The sequence below is a fragment of the Terrapene carolina genome, unplaced genomic scaffold (genome assembly GCF_002925995.2).
Source record: "Terrapene carolina triunguis isolate 2854851 unplaced genomic scaffold, T_m_triunguis-2.0 Scaffold85, whole genome shotgun sequence".
Classification (NCBI taxonomy): Eukaryota; Metazoa; Chordata; order Testudines; family Emydidae; genus Terrapene; species Terrapene triunguis.
In genome coordinates, this window is record NW_020664436.1 from 53,745,130 (window position 1) to 53,770,520 (window position 25,391).

The 25,391-nt window shown below is 41.8% G+C and overlaps 1 long non-coding RNA gene across 1 annotated transcript in view; it reads left to right on the plus strand.

Annotated features, from left to right (window-relative positions):
• Positions 1-20,082: 20,082 nt before the first annotated feature.
• Positions 20,083-25,391, plus strand: part of LOC112112354 — a 33,208-nt gene continuing 27,899 nt past the window's right edge. The window contains exon 1 of the long non-coding RNA XR_002908588.1: positions 20,083-20,140. This is a non-coding gene — a long non-coding RNA (uncharacterized LOC112112354). The remainder of the gene's footprint in view (positions 20,141-25,391) is intronic.

The window sequence follows — 25,391 nt, forward strand, 5'->3', positions numbered from 1 at the left end:
CTCGCCGCTCTCCCCCCGGCGGCCGGGGGGAGGGCGGCCAGAGCACCGGGGGGGACTCGGCTCTCCCCCCCGGCGGCCAGAGCGCCGGGGGCAGGGCAGCGAGCCCCGGCTGGGGCTGGGCTCTTCCCCACCCCGGCGGCCAGAGCGCCGCGCCGCCGCCCCCCTCCAGGTGCCGCCCCAAGCACCAGCTTGGGTGCCTGGTGCCTGGAGCCGGCCCTGTTTGGGGGTGATGAAGTGTAAGGTAAGTCAGTAAAGATGAGGGAAAGCGTAGGACCACTATTTAGCAGGGCAGGAGAGCTAATAATGGAGGACATCATGAAGGTGTTTAATGCCTATTTTTCTTCAGTTCTTACTAAAAAGGTTAATTGTGACCAGATATAACACAATTAATAGTAACAACAAAGGGGAAAGAACACAAGCCAGAATTGGGAAAGAATAGGTTAACGAATATTTAGATAAGTGAGATGTATTGAAGTTGGCAGGGCTTGATGAAATTCAGCCTAGGATATTTAGGGAACTAACTGAAACTGCGTGTGACATACCTACAGCAGTGGACACCATGCAGCAATGCTCAGGTTTGGCCCACTCACCGCCCTCTCCACAGGTTTTCAATATCACATGACACACAGCCTGGTACCTTTGTGTGACCCACAGTTTGGGAATCCCTGGATTAGACAACACGTGTCAAGGATGGTCTGGGTATACCTGGTCCTGCCTCAGTGCAGGGAGATAGACTAGATGACCTGTCACAGAGTAGCTGCTCCCTGTGGATGGATTAAGCCCAGATCCCCTGGACCAGAGCAAGTGAGCCTGATACAGCCAATTAAAGAGGGCTGGGCTGCATGTGAGCCTATAAAGGGGCATTTGGGGATGGACTGAGACTGGCTGTGCTGTGGGGTGGAAAGGCCCATGCTGGAGTGGAGTCAGCTCCTGAACAAGGGGCCAGGGCTCAGGAAAGCAGCAGGAAGGGAACAGAGCTCACTAGAACTGGGAAACTGCCAGGAGCAGGAATGCTAGAGACCCCTGGAGGACTGGTCCTGAAGCCTGAGTCTAAGGAATGAGTTAAGACTGTTTTCCTGTTTGTTTGCTAACCTCCTTGTGAAAGAGTGGGCGTGGCAGTGCATGCTTTGGAGTGGGGGAGAAGACCTGCCCAGTAACATGACCTCTCAAGTTCCCTCGCAGCTCTACATTTCTATGGTTCTATGCTTTTCACGTAATTCTCAATGTGTTTTTATTGTACTAGTAGCAAAACAAGGAGGCCTAAAATACCTCTCCATTTAGAGAAGGAACTTAGAGTTCCATAGACTGAAGTCTCGTACCTTATGCATGTGCTTTGTATTTCCAAGGTCCTGAGTTCAAATTCAGTTACAGTCATATCATAACTTCATTTTATAAATCTATAATTGAACTGATGAAAAAACTGTGTTAATGATTGTGATGCACTGTACCTCAAAATAGCATCCCCAACCCCCCATATTCACCACTTGTATATGGTTATGATATATTTTGTACAAAGTAGGCCTTGTGAGGTATCATTGGAAAAGTCATAGTCTGTTGACCATTCCTGTCCTGTTGAAATGTATGTATCATCATTGTATGTATGAGATTTTGCTATATGTTTGTTACCAAAATATATTGTGAGTCTGGGAAACGCCCACAGACTAGCCCCTCAGAAATGACAAAAAAACTGCAAACACAGAAGCCTTACATGCCAAGCCTCATGTAGACAAAAGGTGTGAACAAGAATTTGCAATTCACATGAAAGACAGTTGCTGGAGCATGTTCACCAAGGAGCTGCCTAACTCCCATGACACAGCACCTGGATGAGAGTATAAAATAAGGGAAAATGACATCACCTCTTCATCTCTCCTCCCACACCTATACTGACGGCAGCAAGACCATTTGGAAGACAAAGAAGCATTTCAAGTGGGAGGAGTGGTCCTAACTGGAAAAGCTTTACAGACTGCTGTAGGTTTTGGATAGGAGAAACTTTATTACTTCAAATTTGAATTAGCTTGAAAAAGTTTAGGAATTAGACTGTGACTTTTATCTTTAATTTCTTTTTGTAACTAATTCTAAGCTCCTATGCCAATACTACTTATACATCACTTAAAAGCTATCTTTCTATAGTTAATAAATCTGTTTTATGTTTAGTCTAAGCCAATGTGATTTTGGCTGAAGTATTTGGGAAATTTACTCAGGTTACCAAGGATGCTACATGTCCATTGGCCTTTGATGGAGTGGCAAACTAATTAATGAGCTTGAACTGATCAAGAAGGTCTTGAGCAGTGTAAGATGCACATTTCTGGGGTGCAAGGCTGGGGCTGGGGCTGGAGGGGATTTTCTGGTGTCTTCCTGTATACAGTTCATAAGTGGCTGAGGAGAGTATTCATGTACTTTGCTGGATATGCCTCTGCATGATGATGGCTGAGTGAACAGAGCCTGGAGGGGTTTGCTGTTCACTAGCATAACAGTGTAGGAGACAGCCTGGGCAGGACAGTTAAAGAGGTCACAATTGTTCCACAGTCCAGATTCCACTCTGAGGAATGTCACAATCATATCTTACCACTCTTTAAAACAGTATCAGACAAATGGGATGACCTGGATAATTATGCGTCTTCTCAGCCTGACATCAATCATGGGGAAAATAATGGAATGGCTGGTACAGGACTTAATTAATAAAGAATTAAAGGAGGGTAATGCAACTAATGCCAGTCCATATGGATTTATGGAAATAGTAAACTTATTTGGTATCTTTTTTGATGAGATTACAGATTTAGTTGATAAAGATAATAGTGTTGATGTAATATATTTAGACTTCTGTAAGGCTTTTGACTTGGCACTGCATGACATTTTGATTAAGAAATTAAAATGATACAAAATCAACATAGCACACATTAATGGATTAAAAGCTGGGTAACTGACATGTCTCAAAATGTAATTATAAATAGAGAATTATCACTGAGTGGGTGTATTTCGACTGGGGTCCTACAGGAATGAGCTCTTGGCCCTATGTTGTTTAGCATTTGTTTCAGTGACCTGAAAGAAAATATAAAACCATTACTGATACATTTTGCAGGTGACAAGATTGGGGGAGTGGTAAATAAAGAAGAGGACAGGTCACTGATACAGAGCACTCTGGATCACTTGGTAACATGGACACAAGCAAACAACATGCATTTCAATATGGCCAAATGTAAAGTCATACACCTAGGAACAAAGATAAACTTACAGGTGTCATGCTGGCTGGAGTGGCTCACAATTGTGAATGCCTACCTAAGGGCAGACTGACAGAAAACAGGGGAGACACCCCAAAATGGTGGTGTGGTCTATACTTAGATTTCACCACACCTGTAACAAATGTGAACTTCTGGATCACTATCCCAATCTTACCATGGAGACACCTTAGATGCTCCAGTCTATCTTGCCACCCAGACTAACTGGATTTAGTGATAAATGGTCACTTAAACCAAAAATCACACCATATCAGGTTGCTCCCAGTCCCAAGAGACCAGTCACTTGGTATTCTGAATCTTACACCAAAGACAATGCTGATAGTCAATTCTATAATAAACTAACTAAAGGTTTATTAGCTAAGAAAAGGAAATGGGAGTTATTGAGAGGTTAAAGCAGGTAAAATATATGCACAAGTGAGTTACAGTTTGTAATTCAAAATGGTGGCAGTGATGTAATAAACTGCCAGCTTCCCAAAAGTCTTTTAAGGGTACCCAGATTGTCTCTGGGGCTCTCTGCTTTGCATCTGGTACACTTTCCTTTAAGAGTCCAAACAGTCCAGAGATGCAGGATCTTTCCTTGAATCCATAATATAACTTTTTCTGAGAGAAAACAACCTGACAGTGTCTCTACCCACATGAACTTTTCCTTTGATGATGGTGAGTGAGGAATGCACTTTGAATCTTTGACCTCCAATCATCACACCTAATGGCCACTTGCTTTGAAATTAGCACTTTTCTGTTAAAGTCCTTTATTAGCATTCCACAAGACTTCTTTGATGGGTTATTTAATTACAGAGGTATATATACTGTAAATGTTTGCTGTTGCATTATAACAGGATATAGATAAGTGAAAACAATGCAAGTAATGTCCCATTAGTTTTATGAAGTCTAAACACCAAATACCCTCTTCTACCTTCGACAATCACTTTGATCTGTACTAATACACAAGTTAATTGGCCTGAACACACTCTGCTGTGACCTGGGTCTGCCAGTGTCACAACAGGATGGGGGACTCTACCCTGGGAAGCATTGACTCTGAAAAAGACTTGGGGGTTACGGTGGATAATTAGCTGAATATGAGTTCCCAGTGCAATGCCGTGGCCAAAAGAGTTAATGTGATCTGTTGATGTATAAATAGGAGAATCTCCAGTAGGAGTAGAGAGATTATATTACCTCTATATTAGACACTAGTGTGACCGCTAGCACAATACTGAGTCCAGTTCCATTGTCCATACTTCAAGAAGGATGTTTAAAAATTGGAGAGGGTTCAGAGAAGAGCCACAAGAATGATTAAAGGATTGGAAAATATGCCTTATAGTGAGAGACTCAAGGAGCTCAATCTATTTACCTTATCAAAGAGAGTTTGAGAGGTGATTTGATCACAATCTCTAAGCACCTACATGGGGAATAGAAATTTGATAATAGAGGGATCTTCAATCTAACAGACAAAGGTATAACAATATCCAATGTCTGGAAGTTGAAGCTAGACATATTTAGACTAGAAACAAGGCACAGTTTTTAAACAGTGAGGGTAATTAACCATTGGAACAATTTACCAAGAGTTGAGCTGGATTCTTTGTCAGTGAAACTTTTAAATCAAAATTGGAAGTTTTTTCTAAAAGATATGTTCTTGTTCAAACAGGAATTAATTCAAGGAACTCCTATGACTTGTGTGGCGTATTGAAAACTGTGTTAAAATTGTGATATATCACTTTAAATTCTCAAGAGGTTTTCCAGGTCGCGCTTGCAGGCCAGTGATTCTGTAGGGAAATGTGCGATCTTGGCCTATAAGCAGTCAGTCTGCAGCCAGCCTAGAGGAAGGTAGGGTGAGTTGTGCCTCCCTATTTTAGGAAGCAATCTGCTTTGTCTCTTTCTGTTTTGGGGATCTTGTGTGCAGGGCCATAGCAACAAAGAACGTGGCCCCCTCCGAACAGTGGCCCCCTCCGAACATATGTCCGGGCGGGGCCCCTTACAATGCAGAAACTGGAATGCGGTATTTATTTTGCCACTTTTAGGGGCCCCCTTCCTTGCGGGGTCCCCTCCGGTCGGAGGGTACGGAGGGCGCTCGCCACGCCTCTGCTTGTGTGTTATGATTCTGAACGCTAAAAAATAAAGTAATGTTACATTGCAAGAGTATTTACCTAACTTCTCTGTTTGTATGCAGTGAACTTAACAGCTGGTTATTCAGGAAGTCAGACTAGATTATCATAATAGTCCAATCTGGCCTTAAAATCTATGAAATGTTATTGATCCAAAACTCTTCAGCTATTTTAAAAAAAAATAGAAATATGACAGTTTAGCCATGTCCAAATGCAGCATATCTACAGAAATAGCCATGTTAGAAGAGATGGCAATTTAAATGGTTCAGTCCAGTTAAACAAGCAGCAATTAGGATTAAAGTTGTTCCCTTTCACCTCCCCCCCAGAATCCAGAGTTTCTATGTGTGGTTTTACATGCCATAGGCAGGTGGACAAGTGATCCTCCCCACCTGTGTTTTGTTTTAACCCAATCATTTTACGTAGAAATCACATTTTCACAGAATTAAACTGTTTCCTCCCCTTAACTTGTGTTGTTTGTTCTCATGTGTGAAATGTGGTAGAGGAGATCTTAACCAACACATGTGCCATAATAAGTAGGCACCACAGCTTTTGATAATCATGGAGCTCAGGTTTACTCGAAATACCCTTACCTCTGTGAGTAAGTCAAGCCTGTGATTTTAACTTAGTATTTGAATGATACCAACTATTTTTTTTCAGATAAGAGCTTGGTGAATAGAGGCCCCTATACTGGAGCTGTCATGTGCATAGGAGATGGTCCTTATTTTAGCTCATATGGGTGCCTGGTGTGGTAGTGCAGATCACGAACATTAGAAAAGCAAGCTCTGCAGCAGCACTGCAGCATACATTGAAAATGTCTGAAATCCTTTCCTTTCAAGAAGACATGAGTCCAGCCAAATGGTGAATTTCAGATAACTCCCAACATATGCCATGTGCTGGATGTTCAGGAGATTCTATTGTTGCTCCTTTGGCTGAGAAGTAGCTGAAACGTGGGGCCTTGCAGGATGGCTTCTGTTTGTATGAGATATGGTGACACAGAGATATGTTAGCTCCTTAGTTAATTCATTAATTTGTGCATCCTGTTTCCTTGAACAATAGTAGAAATACAACAATGTGCAGACAGCTCTCTTTTAGCAGAAGCTTTGGTCAAGGTTCCTCTGTCCTGTCCCAAGAAACGATTCTCTGCGTCTGTTTCTCTCCAGGGACCCCCCCGCCCCCACAGAAATGCAGACTCTCTCTGCTGACTGCCTACATGGCAGTTTTGTCCCAGCCTCTGAAACCTCGGAAACCCCCATTAACTGTATGCTTCTCTATGGGATTTATAGTCTTGCTGGGTGGCTCTACATGTCAGCACCCTCCTTTGTCTACCGCTGTTTTTATCATGCAAAGTATAGGCTGTGGAGCTCAGGGAGCCACCCGGGCCATATAGCCCGACCACTTTTAACAGGAGCCACTCACTCCAATTTGCAGTGGCCACCCCTCTGTCATGACGGAGGGGCGGCCAGGCCAAACCTGAGGGGCGCTGTGACAAGGTGCGCCAGCTCTTAATGCCACTCTCTCAGATATGGCCCCATCATGACAGGGGGTGGCTGGGCCAAAGCTGAAGTGACTGCACATGTCACAGCTGGGGGCATGCCACAGTAACGGGGTCCTGCTCTGTGCAGCACCTGCCAGCTCCTGAAACTGCAGCGACTCCTCTCAACACTAGTGGACAGCCAGGAAGTGGGACAGACCTGTAACCCAAGGGTGAGTCTCTTCAGCAGCGAAGGGTTAGGTAAGCACCAAGGCGAGGAAGGCAGGGGCTGCTGGGAAGAGACAGTAGGGGGCTCCCTCGAGGGCTGAGGCCCCTGAGAGGGGGTGCCTGTAGGGGCTCATGAGCCGGGGGGTCAGGCTGCTGGTGGAGGGAAGACGAATGCCTCAGAGGTGGCGGAGGGTCAGGCGGGAAGGGTAGCGGTATGGCCCACCACCACCACCACCACCACTTTAAATGGTGCTCCACAGCCCCTGATGCAAAGGAATGTATCACATCCATTTACTTTAAGAAGGTCTGGGATCACCTTTGGTCCCAAGACCCCTAATAGTGGGCTGTTAACATCTCTTCTATAACTGTACATAAGACGTGCCAGTGTTGAGTCATGTCCTTTGGCCCTTGTCTGGACTAGGATTGAAGTGTAGGCAAGGCACACTGCCTTTCACATTTGCTAACCTGGCCATGCTGCAGCCTAGCTGAGACTTTAACTCAGCTTAGTGCATGTTGAAGACATGCTTAGACAGCTTAGACACTTAGCTAACCACGCACCTTCTCAACCCTAGTCTAGGAAAAGCCTTGGATTACTTTCTAAACCTAGTCATACGCTTTAAATTCCTGAGGCTGAAAGCTGCTGAGTGTGGTACTTCCTGTGAGGAGTTGACTGTCTTTAGTTGAATATGAACTCCAAACCCCATTTGTGCTACAGGATTCAATACCTCACACTAATTCCTCTCACACAGTCCTGCCTTCAGCTCTTTCTCTCACCTTGCCCTTCTTTTCTCTGTCATCTGCCATCCTTGTTTCCCCAACCTCCATGTTTCTTTTCTGTTCCCTCTCCTGTCTCCACTGTTTGTCTTCCCTTTTCTGGCTTGCCCCCTCCCACTTCCACAGGATATTATAACTGTACTTTTACAATGCAAGTGATAGGTTGAAAAAAGCTAAAGCAAATATAACAGTTATTAATTGACCATAGGCTTGGCCACAGACTCTCACCCCTTTGAAACTCAAGTGTTCTCGCTTCAGAACAGCAATCCTAGGTAAATGTTCTTGTGAAAAGTGTAAAAGAGCAAAGGGCATTCTCGTGCTCCCATTAAAGTCAAGGTGGGCTTTGTTATTGACTTCAGTGGGAGCAGGAGAAGGCGTAAAATGCCTTCACTGTAAGCCAGAAAGTCAGAAGGAGGCTATGTCTTGCTTTGAAAACATTAATCCTGCCCTGTAAAAAGGTCAAAAAAGCACTTTCTTATCTGCTTCAAGAGGCCTGTTTCAGCAAGGGCATGGAAGCCAGGAACTCCTGGGCTCTTTTGCTGACTCTGCGATTGAATCACCGTGTGACTTTGTGAAAATCTCTTTGCTTTTCTGCGCCTCAGTTTACTCGCGTATAAAATGGGGCTTAAAGGGGCTTTGGGGACTTAATTAGTTAATGCTTAAATTGAAAAGTATGATACAGTATAAATTATCCTATTAAGTAAAGCTGATCACCATCCAAGTTTTCTCTGCAATTGTAACTGGAGCCAAAATTGATAGGAGAAACATAATTAACAAAAATTACAAAGAAATCCTCATCATCCACAGACTGCTTTGAAAGGACCTAACTTGCAAAAATCACACATAATCATTCATTTCACCATCTTCTTTCTGAAGGAGAAGAAAAGTGCTATTTTTTTTTAACGAGATTCACTATGGAAATAAAGCCCACTTAGCATGAATCTTAAATCACATTGATGCAAATGTGCAGAAGAGCCTGTAATTCCTTTTTAATGAAATGCTAAGATGAATGCTATGCATTTACTTCTGTTAGACACCAATAAACCATGAGTCAATCACAGTTTGAATATGCATTTGGAGTTCCTTATATATATTTTTGCTTGACGCAGTTTGCGTATAAAATCAGTGTGTGTGTGTGTGTGTGTGTGTGTGTGTGTGTGTGTGAAAGTCCAGGGGTACCTGTGGCTGTGATTTGAGTATGAGTTACATATAAACAATGACTTTATACCATTAAAGTTTTTGCAAACTGATAGCAAATGTAAGGGAATTCTGAGTTACATTTGCCACTAACTGTAACTAGCATAATATTCCTGTCTGACAGTTTCCATTATTAGTGTTTTTCTGCATCATTTCCTTTGGGTTTTTTTTTCATGTTAACGATGTACAATATTAAAAACAAACAGCCGTCCATTGGTATCTTATTAGGTCACAGTGGGCTCAGGTCTGAGCCCTGCTGCACGAAGAGTGCACAAGATGTGTCATGTGCTGCCTTGGTCCTCTCTGTTGGTTACCTCCATTGCCAGATTCTGTGCAGGTTGGGTGAGGAGACCAACTACTGCTGAGCTGCTACTTCCCCCACCTTGCAGGTGGATGCAGAGTGGTTGGAGTTTTGGCTCCAATCCCTAGTGCACTGGAGCCAGAACTGGCACCACTTGCTTTCCACTTAAAGGAAGGGGAGAAGCACTGACCAGTTAGTAACTATGAAAGCCAGAGTCTGGTTCCTACCCTGCTCCTGGACTAGGACTGCTACATTCTGCCCCCTTTTCCAGGCTGGACTGTAAGGTTGAAATCTAGACCAGTCTATCCCGGTTACAGTGCCTGTGCTGACACTGTCATGACTCTGATCGACTCCACAAATCCTTACTGTCCAGTATGATGGATTAGAATTTAGACAGCTCTTCCCGGTACATTATAACAACTTCTAAACTATTTGCAAAGTAGTGGGTGGGGAGAAGGTGTGCCTGTGCTTCTCAGTGACTTCATCTGCCCATGTAAGATTGCTCCTTATCTATCTTGTAGCTGAACTTTTAGGCATTAACGTACACAAATATGTACAATACATAATAACTCTTAAAAATGGAGCCTTGGCAAGTGTGGGAGGAGGAAAGTCATTCCGTACAAATCATTTTTGTCTTATTGCTTTTTTCCCCAACTCTGAGAGTAATACCGCAAATACCATCCTTAAAATAGACTGATTAACCGGAGTCTGTAAATTCCATTGTTACACATCATCTTGACAAATCGGTAGTACATAAATAATATAAGCCTTCTGGAACTCAAGACATATGGATAAACAAACAGATTTACTACCAAACAAGGACTTAGAAGGTTTGTGTGTACATTATATAATGTACATTGATTTTTCTCCGTGTGTGTGTGTATATATATATATGTATATATTAGCATTTTTGTTATGTTTGCAAAACTGTATTGTTAAAACTCCCTCCCTCAAGTTTCTACACTTGGTCTTTACCCAAAGATGATGTTTTTGAAGGCCTGAGCTGTTTAGATTATGAGAATGTGAAAAACAAAATTCCTGCTTTTTGGAACAAGGATATTGCAGAAGCTTGAAACTTTAAACTTGCCATTGACATGGTCTTCAATAACCATCACTGACGTCTGGTTCCTTTTGTTTAGGGGAGAAAACACAACTTAAAATAAAGTTGTGAAGCAATTGAAATATCACTTCTGGCCCTCATGCTCGGTGGTCCTTTGCTATTCCTCTGATTCCTTTGTACCATCAATGCACAGTCAGGGAAGTTCAGTTCAAGGGGCTTACACATGCATTGGCTTACTGATGGGTCAATTTGTATGAGGTGGGTTGTGAATATCACGTTGAAAGACACACAGCAGAAACTCTTCATTTAACATCAGAAACAGAAATAAAAATTGGGTGCATAAATAAAATTGTGGATTCCATGATTTTAGTGTCACTCCATTGAAGCCACTCTGCCAACAGTTAGGAACGGGACTCTAACGGGCCAGAGCATCTGTGGAGATACAAGGGCTCCATGAGGATGATCTAGGTTTCCCATGGATTTTCTGGGGTCTGCAGGTTTTGGGGAAGGGTCCTGTGGCTCATGGTGTGGGGGACAAACCCCACCCTTAGTGGAACAATGCAGGGGAACCTCTGCAAGGGATCTTTGTGGTTGTTTCCTCTTCCAGAACTACCTGCATCTGGCCCGTGCCAGTTGACCTGGACTCGCAGGGCTCGGGCTAAGGGGTTATTTAATTGTGGTGTAGACATTGGGGCTCAGGCTGTACCCCAAGCTCTGGAACCCTCCCACCTCACAGGGTCCTAGAGCCCAGGCACCAGCATCTGCACTGCTATTAAACAGCCCTTTAGCCTGAGCTCTGCAAGCCCAAGTCAGCTGGCACGAGCCAGCCGCAGGTTTTTAATTCCAGTGTAGACATACCTTTAGTATGTTTTACTGTTTTTGTGGTTTAATGCATATCTTAATATATTACTGTTTATACCATAAAGTGCATAACGTGCCATGGCTTAGTTAATGTTACTATTGGAAGCTTGGGTGTAATCATGGCCCTATTAAAGGTCGATGGGAATACTCCCATTGATTTCAATAGGGCCAGGATTTCAACTTTTGCATTTCCTAGCATTGAGATTTTAACTGGGAAACCTCAAAGTTGCATCAATTCTATTTTTCTGCATTGAATATAAAAGCATTCCAGACCAATAACCTCCTCCTAAATGGCATCAAGCAATGAATTTCTCCTAAAAAATTATCTGTGAAAAGCAATATTACCTGGGAAGCAGTATGTACTGTGCCTTCTGGGGTATCTGCCATCTTGGCTTCTCTTTCTTGTGCTTCTCAAACAGAACCGAACATGAAGAAACTGGTTGAAAAGCAGGAAGTAAGAGGGGGAGAAGAAAAAAAGAAAAATCATGGTGTAGGGAGTTCAGAATGGCCTCTAGTGATCTGCACTGCAGTTCTGAGAGAATTTCCTCTTTAGTTTGTGGCAGTTACAGTATATAGCCTAGATAATTCCTCATGCTAGCTGAGATTTTTAAATCCTGCTGAATAGAAGCAGTTTATTTTTGGACTGTAAGCATTATCTACTTCAGCTGAAAGGAGTTAATTCAGTTTTTCTAGACAGGACCATAAGATGCTTCAATGGTTTCTATTATGAATAGGGAAAGGCCGGGAAAAAGACATTTATTTTTTCAAATCTGACACCGTGACTAAAGATTGTAAAAGCCATGAAAGTTGACAACATTTTTTTAAAAATCTCCCACTCATTTAACTCTCTTGGATCAGCTGAGAGACTCATGTATGTGGATATTCTTTCCTGGCCCATGGAGAAAATGAGATGTACGAATCAAGCATTTAACCCTGAGGAAGGGCCCACTATAATCAGGTAATGATGTCCTCTGAATTTGCATAAATCTGCAGCTAGTCTCTTTCCAGATCTGTCTTGCTGAGGTGTTTGTGCACTGTATGGTTCAGCATTGTCTCTTGAGTTTGTTTTTACTGGATCCCTGTTCAAAAATCTAATATTATCAAATATTTCACTGAGTTTGTCTGCCTTTCTCACTAGGCCCATCATGGGTGCCATGTGGCAGTTGAGATGGTTACTGGTCTTTTTAATACTTTGATCACAAGCACGCTGAATGCAAAGCTTTTGTCTTTGTAAGTTGTTTCTGTGGTAGATTGGACCATGCCGCTCAGAATACCTCCAGGGCTAGTCAGAGCTATGTCAGGTGATTTCAGTTCTTGGAGGAGTGAAAGGTGATTGTAAGTCCCTTCTGAGATGACTGTGACATCTGCTTCTGAGTCAATTTTAAAGTCAATAGCCTTTCCATGAATATTCAGTTTCATTCTCCAGGCAGGCTCTGTGTAATCACATGTGATAGATCCCAGAAACAATGGCTCTTGATTGTCTGTCTGTAATATTAGCCAACTCCCTGACTGCTTTGGTACAGAAAACAGCTGCAAAATATCCATATTTTGTGCATTTGTTATACCTCGTGCCTTTCGCTGGACACGCATCATCTCTTGGGTTATGAATTTTTCCACATCTTGTGCATTTAGGCTGAAAGGCTTTGGTATTGGCCTGGAATTTCCTCATAGTCTCATTATGGTAATGACTTTTAGCATTCTTGTCTGTTTACAGCTTCTAAGCTCATTTCACATTTTTTCCAAGTTTAGCCAGTTGCTCTAGGTTTTGCTGGTTTACTAGTTTGGACTGCTTTGTTATCTGAATAGCTGTTGGTAGGATTAAGTCTTTTTTTAAATTGCACCTGCTGTGAAAGGTTCTGTTAACCCAATAAACAGCCTGTCTCTGATATTTTCATGTTTTGCAATCCCCAAATCACAATTTTCAGCCAGTGCATACAGAGCTTTTTGAAAACAATCAACATTTTCCCCATGTTCTTGAATTCTCTGGTGAAAACATGCTCTGTCATTAACCACATTTCTCTGAGATATAAAGTATGCATCAAACATAGTCAGACCCTTTTATAGCATCTTTGTGAATGTCTTCAATAAAAAATTTAAGACATATGCTCTGCCTGATTCCCCATAGAATGAATTAAAAAGCATAACTGGATGGGTCCAGTTTCCTTGTGGAGTTTGGATGCAATGCAAAATGTTGCAAAATACTGCTTCCATTCTGTCCAGTCTGAAGGTTTGTCAAAATTGAAGTTCTCTGGATCATTGAAGAGTGGCGTGTTAATGAGATTGAGCCTACAATCTGTTGTTTTGTTCTTTCAGTTTGCAGCCTTTGTTCCTTTCCTTCTGTTTCCTTCTGACACCATATTATATACACCTTGTATATGGTAGGTTGCAGGGCTGCTATTAGCAGATGTCTGTACCAGATATGGATTGGCTTCAATGCTTCCTTCCCATCAAGGATGTGTTCACCTTAAGAAACTTTAATGTACCACCAGGAAAGGCTGTTATGAGTTTAAGATATGTTACACATGGTGCCACCTCATGGCTGAACAGTATAAACCAGTTTAGCATACCATTACACCTATTGTGGTTCTTTGAGCCCTATTGGTTTCATTTCTATTAAATTCCATCTGATTTTTTCCATAAGGGAAAACATTTTACCTTATGAAGCATTTCATTCTCTTCCTTTCCCCAGACTCTGCATGCTCTCCTGTGATTTCTCTCCTTTTCAGTACATCCTTGTTTAGATACCTGCCTCTACATCCATTTGCTATAAATTGATTTTTTGCAGAAGGATCTTCCAGGCCTCATAAGAGTAATGTAAAAGACTGAAATATGAACAAAACAATATGTGTGCCAGACTATCATAAGTGTGGTCCACAGACTGCCAGTTATGGTGCACTTTTGCTCCTTGCTGTTGAAACCATTGACTGGATAAAGTGTCAGATGAGTGCCTTCTATTTTAGGAATTGGTTTTCAATGCCATTTGGTTGATCTTTGGCCAATACATTGGGTAACAACAAGGCCCTGGAGTTAATATAGTTGCAGTACCTATCATTGATGTGGAGAGACAATTGACAGAAATGCACAGGACCTCTGAGAGCTCAGAATACAGCATGTTTTAGATAAACTGGAGATTCTGATGGGGTCAGAAGAGAACTTCAGATATTGTATCAAAACAAATCAATGAAAACATTGAAATGAAAAATAAAGGATTATTTTCCAATATCTATATCGTATAAACCAATCTTCATCCCAGTGTACAGTGCAATTCACTGAAGAGCCATTCTGCAATACCTGAAAGAGTGCTCTGATAACTATTGAGAAATGGTATATTATTCCTTTTAAAAATTATTCCTTCAAACACTATGCACAAATGAATATAGAAGATGTTTTAGAAATCCACTGCCCAGGGCACCAGCATCTATCTATCCATCCATCCACCTATCTCGCAGTACCACAATCACTACACGAAGCAACAAATGTTGAGGTTTTTAATTATTTCCATGTTCTGCCATTAAAAGGTGTCAGTTTGATTCACATCTAGTTAGTTTATTTATTCTAATATAGTTTGACTTTAGAATTCAAATGAGAAATATTTTATTTTTTCCCCTTTACAATCCTTTAAAACTGTAAAAATCTACTCCTATGATTTTTTGCATGGGATATTATCATGGTCACTGAAAATTTGCAACCCTGTAGGCTTTTTAGTTTGATAGAACACAAGAAAAAGTCACTTTTTTCCTAATTTTGTTTCATTCATATTTTCTTTTCCCCAGAGAGATGGCAAAGCGAGGACAGCCCCCGAACCTGCTTACAGACAGCCCCCGAACCTGAAGCAGATACTCACTAACAACTACACACCACACCATGGAAAAACTAACCCAGGAACCAATCCCTGTAACAAACCTCGTTGCCTACTCTGTCCCCATATCTACTCTAGCGACACCATCAGAGGATCCAACCACATCAGCCACACCACCAGGGACTCATTCACCTGCATACCTACTAATGTTATATATGCCATCATGTGCCAGCAATGTCCCTCTGCCATGTACATTGGCCAAACCAGACAGCCTCTACGTAAAAGAATAAATGGACACAAATTGGACATCAGGAATGGTAACATACAAAAGCCAGTAGGAGAACACTTCAATCTCCCTGGACATTCTATAACAGATTTAAAAGTAGCCATACTTGTACAAAAAAACTTCCAAAACAGACTTCAAAGAGAAACTGCAGAACTAAAATTCATTTGCAAATTTAACAGCATTAATTTGGGCTTGAATAGGGACTGGGAGTGGCTGTCCCACTACAAAAGCAACTTTCCCGCTCCTGGTATTGACACCTTCTCATCAATTATTGGGAGTGGACTACATCCACCCTGATTGAATTGGCCCTGTTAAGATAAGGTAAGGTAAGGTAACTCCCTTCTCTTCATGTGTCAGTATAATAATGCCTGCATATGTAATTTTCACTCCATGCATCTGAAGAAGTGGGTTTTCTACCCACGAAAGCTTATGCCCAAATAAATCTGTTAGTCTTTAAGGTGCCAGCAGACTCCTCTTTGTTTTAATGCCTATGTTGGCTGTTGGGGAGGCCAGGAAATATTTTGCGGGATGCATGAAGGGTGCTCCTGCTTTGATCTTTGGAAACGATGTTGAGGTCTGGGTTGTAGTTGCGTTGCCAGGAAGAGGAGGAGGACACTGGAACCTCAGCAGTGAAATTTCTTGTGTACACGGGATGCAGAGCTTTCTGAGCAACTGGCCCTCTGATTTGGAATTCTCCTGGAAGCAAACCGGGTGACCATGAAACTCAGTATCTTCAAAATAAAATGCAAAACCTACATTTTACTTGAACCCAACCTTCAAAGAACAAAACCACAACACTCCTAGGTGCCTTCCACACTCTAGTTCCTGGCTGACTGGAGTGGGGGGGGAATACATATGTCTTGTGTACATTTCATAATTATGTGAGATTCTCAAATATGATGGTGTTAGGTACCATATAAGAACCAAGAAATACAATAAAATTTTAGGTCTGTGACAAAATCCAAAATCAGATAAAACTGGGCTACTCTAGGGTTTTGTTTCAAAAGTTTCACAGACCTAGATCCCTAACCTCTCCAGATATCAGAAAGCTACATGTGCCTCTAGTCTTTAGTCTCCCCAGAAGTAGCCATAATATCTCTGTGCCAACCTAACAGATGGGCATGAACATAGACAGCCACAAGCCTGTGTACTGTACATGCACTAATGGAGTGTGTAAGATTCCCAGTTGGAAAGATTGAGACAGTTATCTCTGATGTGGAGTATGAGAATATGCATTGCAAATCAAGCCCTGCACTGAATTAACGTTCACAATCCAAACTTACTCCCCAAGCCTCAAAATAATAATAATGTTTCTCTTTTACCAGAGAGATGGGAAAAGTTGGAGACATTACACACAATTCTGGTTCTTAATACAAGGCCTCTGGAAATGTGTATGGCACTAGGCATGAATTTGCTGCTACCCAAAGTGAAGCCAGAGGCTCTGTAAACCAGCCAAGTAGAATAGAATTAGGTCAGCTGTCTGAGGAGTACTTCTGATGTGGAAGTTACACATTAAAAGATTAAAAGAACTTAATCGCGATTAATCGCACTGTTAAACAATAATATTTATTTAAAGATTTTGGATGTTTTCTACATTTTCAAATATATTGATTTCAATTACAACACAGAATACAAAGTGTATGTGCTGGCTGCCGCTTCCCGCAGCCCCCATTGGCCGGGAACGGCGAACCGCGGCCACTGGGAGCTGCGGGCAGCTGTGCCAATGTAAACAAACTGTCTCACAGCCCGCCAGCGGATTATCCTGACGGACCGTGTGTGGCCCATGGACTGCAGGTTGCCCACCACTGGTCTAAAGACATCTTATTGACCTTTCTGAAGGGGTTTTTATTGGCTTATCCATTTGTTTTGTTAAATGTCAAGCTTTAGAGCGGCATGATGCAATAGTTGGTTCCTTGTCTGTGTAATTGCTGATCACCTTGAAGTATCCAGAACTAATTGAAATCACAGGAGGAAAAGAGATGCTAAAATAATACTACATCCAGTGGCATTTCACATAGCAAATGCAGTGGAGTTTGCCAAGACACTTTATTAGTCACTGCAGAGTAAAAGAGGCTCTGTGAAGTAAGGTTCTTCTTCGACTTTATGCCCAAGACAGGACTGTCATGCTTGCAAACAAATGGGTTTGCCCACATTGTGAATAATGTCAATAAATGGCTCTTCTATGGCACTTTTCATCCAGGGATTTCAAAGTGTTTTATAAACAGTATATTCCTCCATTAGTTCATACAATACCCCTGTGAGATAGGTACGTTTTACTATACCCTTTTAAAGATGGGTAAACTGAGGCACTGAAAGGGGTAATGAATGACCAAGTCCCACATCAAAGCCAAGAACTGTTACTAGTGGTGGCTCTCAGACCTCTACTCTAACTTCTAGATCATGCACCTGGCATCACGCTGTGCTTGACTGTGATGTCACGGGACTGTACTTTGAAAGGAGTGGGGCAGAGGGGGCTGCAACTTTTTCTAAAAAGTATTTTTAAAAATCTAAAGCTATGTTTTGAAAAATGCATTTTGCATTTCAGTGTTGTGCACATTGAGATAGTAAATGCACATGGTGCATTTTGCAGATCTGCTCCTCAGATTTGTGCCCACATTGTTTGGTTTCTTTGACGTTATGGGGTATCAGAGCAGACACCTTGTGGACAACGGGCATCAGAAATCTCTCTGCTCTTCTGTTCTGCTGTAGCACTTCAAAGGAATAGGATGGCATGGATGAAATTTTGTAATTTCCTCCCTGAACCTTTTGCACCCCATACAAGGCCATGTCCCACCATGGGCATCCAGGAGGGAGCTGTCCTTGTTTGTAAAGGAGGAGGAGCCATATCCCTTTCCCGCCTCTGCACCAACCCATATCCCTTTGCCTGAGGGAGCTTTTGGAGGGATCAGGACTTCCAGAAGGGCAGTGAAGTTTGGCACTGCGCCTTACTCCTATGCAAGGCTGTGCCTGAATCTACCCTACAGAATAATCACTGCAAAATATTCAATATGCTGCGTTTGTCAAGTCCTCAGCTGCTGTATTGTTTTAGCTCCCCTGAAGTCAATGGAGTTATGACAATTTGTACCACCTCCCTGTACTGCACTCACCACCGCTTTATCCTCTTCTGCCACAGTCCCTCCATTTCCTTGGTCTTACTCAAGCCTCCCCTGGATGGGGTCAGAATCTCCCCAGGGAAACCAGCCTTACAGCATGAGAGACACTGACACAGCAGGGCTTTGGGCTGCTGCTGCTTCAAATTTTACAATGCACTGAAGCTTCCACCATCATGGTATTAATAAAATATAATGAGCAATGTCAGTTAACAAGGAACCTGCTGGCACAGTGGCGCTCAAGCTGAAGAAATAAATAAAAGCTTTGTGTGTCTGCCCACCCTGCAAGTACAGTCACTTTTTGGTATTATATATGGCATCTCTTTTAAAAAATAACCTACAGAGAGTTCATTTCTTTTGTAAGAGTCGGGAGCTAGATGTACTCAAAGACCTCCAATCACAGCAGTCAAACTGAGTGCTGAAAGGGATGCTGTGCTATTATTGTGTTAATTCACCTACGCTCAGCAGTGTTTTAATCACGAGATTCTTAGATCTATTGCTATTTTATTCAATGAGCAGTTGTTCTCCCACCAAACAAGCTACAATATATTTATTACTGCAGCTGTCAAGTGCTTCCTTTACCAGCGATACATACCAATGTTTCTAATGAGGGGCTACTTCTTGTAACTGGAGTCTCATTGACTGCCAGCCTAGCCATAACTGTGATGGCCAATTCAGATTTACCAACACTGAACTCACCTCTCTTGTGATTGGGAAATGTAGTGTCTAATAAGGGAAATAATTGGATCATGTTGTTAGGAGACACAAAAACTTCATGTGGATTTCCCAAATGCTGGGAAAACATTCAATAATCCCAATAATCCATTTGCACTAAGGTCATTTATACCCCTATTCAGGGTTCTCCTACATCCCTTGAATCTGCTAGTATAAAGGGGATGGTTCATCCACCTAGGAATTACAGGAGCATGGCAGAGGGAACCTGGCCAGACAGCCTCAGTGCTCCAGCTAGTCTCAGCTCCTTGACATCCACTGCAGCCAACCATGGCTATAAACTTAGATTCAGAGTGAGAAGGAAGGATGGAGACCAGTCAGGATGGTGCTTTGTCTTAAAAGTAATTCTGCTGCCAAGGACAGGAGCCAAGCATGCTGGGGGATGCGGGGGGGGGGGGGGGAGACAGGTCCAGCAGGAGAAGGGAGTCCTTCTCCTGCCCCCACCCCTGCCCTGGCAGGCCACGCAGAAATCTGTAGGGGGCACTTGACCCCGCATGCTCCCCTACACGTCACCTATGCCCTTGAGCCTCCTCTGGCCAAGGACACCAACATCATCCACCCATGAAGAGAAGAACTCTGATCCTGCAGACTGCTACACACATGCCTAACTTTATTCACATGAGTATTGCATTGAAGTCAGTGGGACTACTCATGTGGGTAAAGTTAAGCACATTCATTGGTGTTTGCAGGATCAGGACAAAGACAAAGCAGAAAAAGTGAACTGCAGAGGAGAGGAGCTGCAGAACAAACACTCTAAGAGTGCAATTTCCTCTTATTTTCAATGGGAGTTGTGCAGTACTGAATTTCTGCCACTATGTGGGGCTGTGTGCAGCTATAAATTAGAATCACTGCTGGGTTTATTCATGTGAGTCAAGATGGCAGATCTCCCACCAGTAAGGAGGCATGACTGTGTTCTTCTGTATCTTTAGACACCGAGGGGACCCAGAAAGCTGAGGTGGTTCCTTCCTTCAGAGAGCACTTTTAAGGTAAGACAGCACCCAATTTTTTTCTTTCCATGGCACTGGAAAAGAGAGTGAAGAGCACCTGCTCCGCTTTATGTGGCTTAGATCTGACTTCTCCTCTGGGTCTCTGCAGTAGGTTTCAAAGAAAGGGGCTGATGAAGGTAGGATACTTGTTTGAGTTAACCCTCATGTGTTCATGCCTCATGAAGCTTTGTGTTCCTCATTAACAGACTGCTTTTTCACACCAAATTCTAGACAAGCAGCATCTAGAAGGAGCAGATGAGATCCTTTGATTGTAGCCAAATTAGACAAAATGGAGTAATTCCACACAACACTCATAGACTCTGAGGTCAGAAGGGACCATCATGATCATCTAGTCTGACCTCCTGCACAACGCAGGCTACAGAACCTCACCCACCCACTCCTGTAATAGACCCCTAACCTCTGGCTCAGTTACTGAAGTCCTCAAATCATGATTTAAGGACTTCAAGTTACAGATATTCCCCCATTTACACTAGTTTAAACCTGCAAGTGACCCCAGGCTGCAGAGGAAGGTGAACCTCCCCCAGGTCTCTGCCAATCTGACTTTGGGGAAAATTCCTTCCCGACCCCAAGTGTGGCGATTATTTGGACTTTGAGCATGTCACACACCATCACTGTTGCTTCATTATCTAGTCAAGAAAGTCACCTTGCTGACTTGTTAGATAGGGATTTGACTGGCCGACACTGATTTAAGAGATGGCTTAGAAAGACTTCACACTACGAATTAGCTACTGTGCTCATTTCCTTCTATGTAAATTTTAAATATTTATTTTAATATTATTCTGAATATTTTCTCAATGAAAAATGCCTCTTTATTTAAATACAGTGTCTAGTGTTAATATTTTAGGTTAAGTGAATGTGAATTACTACTATGACAGGTAAATAGCAAATTGGTAGTACTGTCAATAGTTTGTTTGGAAAGGATTTGCTCAGAGGGAATAAGGAGAACTTTTCTGACTCCAGCGAAGAGAGAGATAGGAACTGTTGGTTCAAATTTCTACCATTGGCTAGCTTGTCACTTAAAAAAATTGTGACTTGTTTTTGTGGAACAAGTTTTCATTGTAAGCTACTCAGACCTATTTGTAGCTTAATGGGGAGTTTGCAGTACAGTGACACAACTGGCTTTTGTTGAATTCCTGATGTAATTTTTGTTTGTTTGTTTCATTATCTGCCAGTTATGAGGTTAGTTGACTTTGTGGGTCTTACTCTTCTGCATCCACTCCTCTCTTTTGAACATCCATTATTTTTTAAATGCCTATTTTTGATTGGGTACTTTAACATTTTTCTAATGCCCATATTGGTCTTCACTGCTGGAATACAATGTCGAACTCTGGTATCCACAATTCAAGAAGGTTGTTGATAAATTGGAGAGGGTTCAGAGATTAGCTAAAGAATAACTAAAGGGTTAGAAAACATGCCTTATACTGTAGTGATAGACTCAAAGAACTCAATCTATTTAGCTTAACAAAGAGAAGGGGTGACTTGATTAGTCTATAAGTATCTGCACAGGGAACAAATATTTGATAATGGGCTCTTCAATCTAGCAGAGAAAGATATAGCATGGTCCAATGGCTGGAAGTTGAAGCTAGACAAATTCAGACTGGAAATAAGGTGTAAATTTTCAACAGAGAGGATAATTAACCATTGCACCAATTTACCAAGGGTCATGATGGATTCTCCATCACTGGCAATTTTTAAATCAAGATTAGATGCTGTAGGAATTATTTTGGGGAAGTTCTATGGCCAGTGTTATACAGGAGGTCAGACTAGATAATCACAATGGACCCTTCTGGCCTTAGAATCTGTTAATCTATGAAGAGATGAGCCCATGTGGATCTGATTGTAAGTATGAGGCCTGAGATCATAAACAAGTCCAGGCAGGGACAATTCCCTTATTCTGTGTCTCTACCTAGCACAACGGAACCTGGATCCTTATTGGGGACTCGATACTACAGTAATTCAAATAATAAACAGCAATTTATGTAGCTGTTTTTGAGATATGTACATGTGAAAAGTGTCTTCACCATTTAAGACTTTTTAGAGATTTATTTTGCACTCAACTCAAATACACTTTGAGTTAAACATTTCTGATTTGATGTGTATATGGTAATATTCAACAAGAGACAGCTTCTCTGACTTGCTTTCAAGATGTATAAAACATTTTCTTTCTTGTCCTACTGCATTTTAACTAGTTTAATACTTGAGCTATGATTCCTTTCTTCACCTGTTTTCTGAGTGGCTATAGGATATATTAACTGATGTGGGTTTCTTTTAAAAACAAGCAGCCTGAATACTGGCTCTTCTGTTTAATAGCACTTTCTATATAATAGGCACAATAGGATCCAGGAGTAACTGTTAGTATTAGTGAAGTTACAGGGATGAATTCAGCCAATTGTGTAACATACTTCTATATTAATACTTCACTGATGGAGATCTCTTCTAGAGGATGACACGGTACAATGTTAACATATACTATTGTTGCCCAATCTTTACATTGTATATTAATTATATTGATTACTTAAAAATCCCCAGTTATCATTTGAGGGTTGACAGGTTCTTGTCCCAAGATCAGGCCCAGTATTATTTAAATAATTATATAGTTGAGAACTCCGATGTGCACAGTTGCAACACTCATACTATAAGAACTCTTCTATATTTACAAATATAGTTTATTACTACATTTAGCACAGTCATAAACACCCCAACTCAGTACGATAGACAGAGATACTACAGAATGTACATCTGCACACCCATAGACTCTCACCATCTCCTGTAGAACAACCTGAAATGTTAGCCGACTTCTTCCTCATCACCACCATCACCTTCCCTGTCATCACCAGTGGCCATCATTCTGGCACCTCCCAAGGACTACATCTCTCTCTCCCACCGCCTCTAGGCTGGGATGCCACTTTTATAATACATTATGCTGACGCCGCTATGTTCGATACATATTCAATAGGGGATTTTTTCCCTTTTCCTTTTATGTATTTCCTCACCTTACTAATGTTGGAGTGTCTTTTTCCTATAGGTTAGTATATCAATGATCTCAACTTATTATCATATACATCAATTCGTTACCATGGCCCTTTAGTGATTAGGTATCACATTTGTTATTTCTGTCCTGACTGGTTATTTCGGTTCTTTCCAAGTTGTGGTGTACCCGTTAAGTTTAAAAGGATATGAACTTAGGAAAGCCCCTATGGCAACCTGCTTTAATGCATCCTCTATGTTAAATGTTGCAGCCATATATCAACCTTATGCTTTAGCTCATCACCATCTATCTAGGTGAAAGGTCCCAAACATACGTATGATAACTTTGCCTTAGCTCAACATACAGGATGTGGCCTGCAGGTCCCTTGTGTTACAGCCAAAATATACTCTAATATAAACCTATTATAATAAAACCCATAAGAAAATAAGAAACTTATAGAAAAGATATGTAGCAAGCAAGCAGGCTAGCCTTAAATGTATCTCATGTACCTGTTATGTATGTCAGTTCATTGCCAGGACACTTCTGTGGTTGAATTATATACCTGTGGTCAGAACTCTCCCTTAAACTCTATTTTCAGCTCCCCAAATACTTGGGGTTTTCCGTTGGGCCGTTTATCTGTTTAAAGTGCATAGGCCTCAAGCCTTATGCTAACTTGCTGAAGCTAATGTCTTACAGAATACGGGCCTGTAGGTTCCTTGCAGTACTGCTCAATACAGTTTAATGCAAAGCAGCAAAATAATAAAGGCAAGCTAGCCCACTGGGCTACAGTAGCAGTGAATATAACCAAGGCAAACTAGCCCACACTATATAGTCAAAAATTAAATTGACCCAGGTATGTCACTTGGGGGTGTGAAAAATCCACACCTCTGAGTGACATAGCTAAGACAAACTAACCCCCCAGTGTAGGCCAAGCTATTGCCTCTCAGGGAGGTGGATTAACTCTGCCGATGGGAGACCCCCTCCTGTCACTGTAGTGAGTGTGTGCACTGTAGTGTTTCCAGTGTAGACAAGCCTCAGTTCTTCAGGGGTCAGAGCTCTGCTTACTCAGAGTCCCGTGCTGAGTGTTGGCTGGCACATTGTTCAGTTTCACATCAGAGATCCCATATGGCATGAGTGGGTGTGTGATTGTGACAGAAAGAAAACATGAACAATGTTAGTAATGTCACTCAGCATTGCTATATGTCGCAGAAGGGACTTGCCGAATCAGGACACTGAAAAACCACCTTCAGGTAGTAGACAATTCAGTGCTCTATTCAGCATCAGTAACTGGTAGCCAGTGAGACCCTTACAAGCAAAGGAGCATTTTCATTGACTACCAGTACTTGGAATTCATCCCAGCAAACCTCCATTTCTTTCTAAAGCTGTGACCCCACCTTCCCATCTAGTATGTATAGCCTGAGGTATGGTCCTGATTGGGTCACCATTTTGAAGCCTGTGAGTGTTGGCTGTAGCAACTACTTAAAAAAGCAAAAGCAAACAAAAACCAGGTAGATATAAAAGCTGCCTGAACTATAATCATGATGGCAAAAAGTATAAAATACAAACAAACAAAAAAAAGGTTGCAAAAACAATATCCAAAGTTCCAGGAAACCCTGGCAATTCTGCTCTGAATTGAAAGATGAGAACAAAAGAAATTGAGTGCATGCTCCTTTCTCAGTTATATTCTAATTCCCCAAGATGTTGCAGAGGTCTAACAGTGCCTGTGCCAATATCACATATGTGTATTTCAATAATAGACAGAACAAAGCTAGTTAACACCCTGGTATTTCCTCTGAATTGTCTTGCTTTTATCAGTTTAGTCAATGACTATATTGATTTTTTTTTAAACATAGGCCTTTGTATTTAATTAACTTCTGTTTTTAATGTAGTTCTACAAGTTCACCTCACTGTGTTCAGACTCCTAGACTTTAAGGTCAGAAGGGACCATCATGGTCATCTAGACTGACCTCTGCACATCACAAGCCACAGAACCTCACTCACCCACTCCTGTATTAGACACCTAACGTCTAGCTGAGTCATTGAAGTCTCAAATCATGGTTTAAAGACTTCAAGTTACACAGAATCCACCATTTACACTCGTTTAAACCTACAAGTGTTTTGATTAAACAAGTAACCTGCTCATTTTTTTTTTAATAAGGTGAAACCTGCTGCTGTTTTGGAAATTCGGTCCGTGGAATTAGGTCTGTTTAGTTTAGAAACCCATTCTCTGCATTTCACAGTCAGACACAATCAGGCGTATGA